General features: G+C 47.3%; 1 non-coding gene across 1 annotated transcript; it reads left to right on the top strand.

Annotated features, from left to right (window-relative positions):
- The first annotated feature begins 261 nt into the window (after nt 1–261).
- Nucleotides 262–333, top strand: trnae-cuc (transfer RNA glutamic acid (anticodon CUC)). The gene has a single exon. It is a non-coding gene; the product is annotated as a tRNA-Glu (tRNA).
- Nucleotides 334–5,120: the final 4,787 nt, after the last annotated feature.

The following is a 5,120-nucleotide window of genomic DNA, read 5'->3' as shown; positions in this document are numbered from 1 at the left end:
GTCGTAGCAGGAGGCTGTAGCTGGAGGTCGTAGCAGGAGGACGTATGTTGGTACTTGGCAGTTCGGACGTAGCGAAAGTCAGTTATGAATGGAGGGCTGAGTTGGAGCAGAGGGGGGACAGGATCCTGGGGGTGGACTGTCTTTAGGGGGCTGAGGTGTCTGGTGGTCTTGGTGGACCCTCTGCATCTCAAGCTGAGACCACAGAGTCCTGTGTTCTTGAGTCATTGTCTATAGTCTCTGTTGTTGGAGAGCTCAGTGTGGTCCCTGATGGTCTAGTGGTTAGGATTTGGTGCTCTCACCGCCGTGGCCCGGGTTCGATTCCCTGTCAGGGAATGAGTTATTTAGAAGTTGAGGGAGAGGTGATCAGGTGGTCCACATGATGGTGGAGGTGATGAACTGTGAATCCATCATGGCTCCACTCTCACCCCCATTGTAGTGTTCTTGGTTCACTCTGCCATGGCCCCATGTTGAAGGGTGACTGTCTCATTCAGGTCCAACCCTTTGTTAGACTCTATTAAGTCACTGACTCCCAAACTCTGTAATCCTCCTTAGTAGCTTTGGTTATTGATGATCTGCAATGGTTCATGGGGGTGGAGCCTATCCCAGCAGCCTTCAGGTGAGGGGCGGGGTTTATCCTGGACAGGTCACCAGTCCATGGCAGGGCCAACACATAGAAACAGATTGATTATAAAAATGTTCATCCCCAGTTTGAAGTTAGAGACAGGATTTAAGTGTGGAAGGTTTTTGTCTTCAATTTAATTCTGAGTGTTGTAAACTGTTTCTAACAAACTCTACTGTTCAACAGTCAAAATGTTTTCTAACCAAGCTGAATGCTCTCATATACTTTTTAAAGTTGAGTTTCTCTCACGTCCTCCTGAGATCAAAGACAGAATTCTAGGTACAAATAAATAAACAATAAAAGCCCTGATGACATCATCATCAATTCTCTCTTTGATCTGGAGGCTCTTGCTTCAAATAAAAACCGTTGTTCCATGGAAAGATTTGCATAAAAACACACAAACAAACAAACACAGACACACAGACACACACAGACACACAGACACAGACACACACACACACACACACACACACACACACACACTCCCAGTCACTAACCCATATTGTCACCACTTATAGCACCACTGGAGTATTGAAAGAGATTCCACATGTTGGTCAACCAGAGAAGCTCCAACTGGTGAAGGTCATCCAACCCTGCATGAAGGTCAACCTCCATCATCTGCTGCTCCTTAGCAGGGACTTAGCTCCAATGGTAGAGTGCTAGCTTAGCACTCAAATTGTGTTATGTGTTATTGGTTGGTTGGCCGGTCGGGGATTGTGAAACTGCTGAAGTAGGCACAGACATGGGTAGCGAGAGAAAGAGAGATAAAGAGAAAGAGAGAACGAGGGATCTCTCTTCAGTCTGCTTTATGGTAGCTCTCCCTACATTCTCCTTCTCAGAATACTTCAGCTTGTTCTGTTGATCAGAGGAGCTGCTGGGTGATGAATGCTGATGTTTGTCCACTGGTGTGATAAAGTGTCCCCTGTTACTGAGATGAGGATGAACACCTGCTCAGGTCAAAGCTGCAATCAAACCAGGGACTCTGAACCTCCCACACAGTGAAGGAGTTTGTCCTGCAGGTTGATGGACGCTTTGGAATTCCTTCAACATTGATTCCTTTCCTGTCTCCTGCTGAGTCAGCATCCAGAACCTGGTCAAGAGGAGGCTGAGAGCTCAGGAGGTGATGTGACGGCTGGTTGGACAACTCAGCAGCCAGAGCTTCCAGTCTGAGACCCCAGCTCCACACCATGGAGAGCCTCCTGGATGATGTCCTCAAGCAGCGTCCCTGTTTGTCTCCTGGCTGCACCTGGATGCCTTAACAGCTCTGAGAGTCCAGCAGTGTTGCTCTCTGTCCATCTGATGTCCGTCCTCTCCTGTGTTCATCCGTTGAGGAGAAGGGAGACGGATTTCTCTTCCTCTCTTCTCTCCAGACGACCTTCATGTGTCAAACTACTTTGTGCTGCTCAAAGATCAAACTGATCCAGTGGCTCCAGGTGCCTCCACCTCTCTGGACTCAATTCTGACTTTGATCTGTGTCTGTCCAGCCAGTCCTGAGTGGATCCAACAGTTTCCCATGGGTGACTCTGTCGTGGTCTCTCTCCTGCTGTCTCCAACTCTCAGAGTGCTTCTACTGGTTTCTCCCCATCGTCCCTGTTGCTAGGCAGAGCACTGGTGAGGACTGAGGCCAGTGATGTCATCACCTCCAGCTGAGACCTGCCAGGTGATCCTGCTTCATTCAACTCTGCTGCCTCTGCCACTGCCCTGACTGGTGAGGCTGACAGCAGGTTCTCTCTCATCTAAACTCTCTGGTTACAATGGAGGCTGAAATCCTTGTGATTGGTGGTTCAATCATCAGGTCTGTTGAACTCCCAGGTGCCATCACCTGCTGTCTTCCTGGTGCCAAAGTTGTGGACATTATTGAACGTCTCCAGGACTCATCAATCTCCACCCCTCCTGCAGAATCTCCCTGTCTCTGTGTAGGTTCTCTCTGGTTCTCCAGCTTCCTCCCACAGTCCAAAGACATCAAGAGGGTAGTGGTTACCTGGACACTCTAAATGACTGAGTGTGAATGGTTGTCTGTCTGTGTGTGTTGGTCCTGGGATGGACTGGTGACCCATCAAGGGTGAACCCCCTCCTCACCCATTGTCAGCTGTGATAGACTCCACCCCCACGAACCATTGCAGACAATCAGTATAGAAATGGAAACTTAGCTGCTATGTTGAATCACTAAAACCTTCTGAAGACTTCTTTTGCTTCAGTGGTAAAGTAGAATGTTATTAACTCTCTCAATTATTTGAATTCTGATTTCCACCTCTTTTTAACAGATCCACATTTCAAAATAACCAGGTTTATTTGGCTCCTTTCTTTTAGCAGAGGATGGTTTTGATCCATCAACCTCTGGGTTCTGGTCCCAGCTCTCTTCCTCTGCACCACTCTGCTCTACCATTTATTAAACAGGCCTTGATTTAGTATTATTTATTTCTTTTATTATTATTATTAATTATTTTATTGACTTCACCCTGATAACCAGGAGGTAACCTGTTAGTCAGAGTGCTCAGGTCTGTGGACTCAGAGGAGGACTATGTCTGGATCTTTTCTTTTGATGTCCTGCTGTCTGCTCTTTGCTTTTGGAGCTTCCTTCCCAACAACTACCAGGCCTCCTGGGTACTGTAGGAAACATGGTCAAGTTCTTCTGACTTCTCCAGTAACGTCCTGCTCTCATTGGTCTGTCTTCATTTTGACTCCTCCCACTGCCACAATGACCAGCCTTTATACTCTTGGTGACTGGGGCCCTGGTTGCTGCAGGCCTCAACACCAGCCTGTGGTTGAGAGCAGGGCAGAACAGAACTGACAGTATCTCCCATGCAGGACCTGGGTCAGCGCCTGGTGCCAGCTGGCCAACGTCCTGGAGTTCATTCAGCCTGGAGAACCAGGTGCTGGTTCCTTCTTTTACCAGGCAGGAACGGGCAGCAGATCCAAGATCAGTAGGTGTGGATGAAAAAATGAAGAAAAAATAAAAACGAGAAAAAGCAGTTTGGTTTGGAGTGCATTCCTGCCTGATGATCTTGATTGGTACAACTCTCCTTCAAGTGTGGGGAAAACAGCAAAAAGAATAAAACACTTGACATTGAGAGAACAAAGACTCCTAAGATCAAACACAAAACTCTGAGATCAAAGGTTGAAGTTCCCCAAGGTTCAGTTTTAGCTCAGACCCTCTTCAAGGTGGAACCAGCAGAGGAGCTCAGTAGAGACAACTGGACAGCAGCAGGACAGAACAGAGGCTCTCCACAATGGCAGGAGACAAGAAACAGGTTTGGACCATCTGGGCTTCTGTCCACTTTGATGTTTTTCAAACATTGAAGGAAATTGTAAAAATCAACATTGTGGGAAACGTTGGTTTGCCAGTGTGTTTACATCAGGATTTATATTTGAGTGTCTTTGCTCATCTGTTCCAGAAGCTTCTTCTAGAGTTGACCCTGGATGAGTGGAGGGACCTTTTTGATCATCAGGACTGGTTTTTGATGGCCTGATGGTGCATCAGGGTCTTCATGGTCCTCCTCCACCTGCAGGGGTTCCAGGACTGTTGTGGTGTTTGTTGGAACTGCAGGGGGGAGCCCTCAGACCTGGAGAGGAAGTCCTGACACCAGCAGACCCCTCACCACCTGCAGCCTTTTTCCAGCTCCACCAAACCCACCATTCACTGCCTCCTCATCATCTGGGCATCAAAAGCAGCTCAGACCTGCTGCAGCTCAGAGACCTCAGCCATTTTTAGGATGTCTCCATGATTCTCCTTCACAGGATTTTCATTCAGAAACAAGAGAGCTGTCAAAGACCACAACAGTTTTCAGCTTGCTGCTAAACAGTACTTCAACTACCATTCCACTGTGTAATGGCAGTGACTGATGTGTACTATATGCAGTACTAATCAAGTACAGTCCTGACTGATACTTTATCTCCAGTGATAGGAAGGATAAGAATGTTGAAATGGACCCAGCAGGAAGAGAATCTCAAGTCATGGCAACTTTACTGAGCAGCACTCAGTTAAGTTCAGGAAACACCAGACATTTTTACCACCTGTCAATGAAGTAGTCAGTAAAATAAATACCCTAAATCACCAATTAACAGCCTGGTGTCAAAGTGCCGCCGGGTCTCATTTGATGGCCGAGGGTCCGACCTCATTTTGTAAAATAGACGCCTGTCTGAAATAAACGCCAGGCTTGTTTAAACGCCTGGGGGCCATTATTTGAGATCAATGTTATATTAACTTGGTTTCATGTCAGATTTTGCAATTTTTTTTAACTTACTATCAATCCATGCGTGGGCTCCACGGTGGTGCAGTGGTCAGCACTGTGGCCTCACAGCAAAAAGGTTCAGGTTTCGAGTCCTGGCTCAGGCGTGGGATCTTTCTGTGTGGAGTTTGCATGTTCTCGCTGTACCTGCGTGGGTTCAGACGGCTGACGTGTTATCACCTTGTAGATCTGCTATTTTGGCCTCATGAGACTGTCGTGGAAGTGGAAGGATACGGGCCTCAAGTTGTCACGCCCCTTTCCTTACTAATAAA

Source organism: Aulostomus chinensis, chromosome 1 (genome assembly GCF_037954235.1).
Source record: "Aulostomus chinensis isolate RoL2024-O1b breed Wild chromosome 1, RoL_Achi_v1.0, whole genome shotgun sequence".
In the NCBI taxonomy this organism is placed as follows: domain Eukaryota; kingdom Metazoa; phylum Chordata; class Actinopteri; order Syngnathiformes; family Aulostomidae; genus Aulostomus; species Aulostomus chinensis.
Note: the sequence above shows the minus strand (reverse complement) of the source record. Positions and strands in the feature narration are given on the sequence as shown.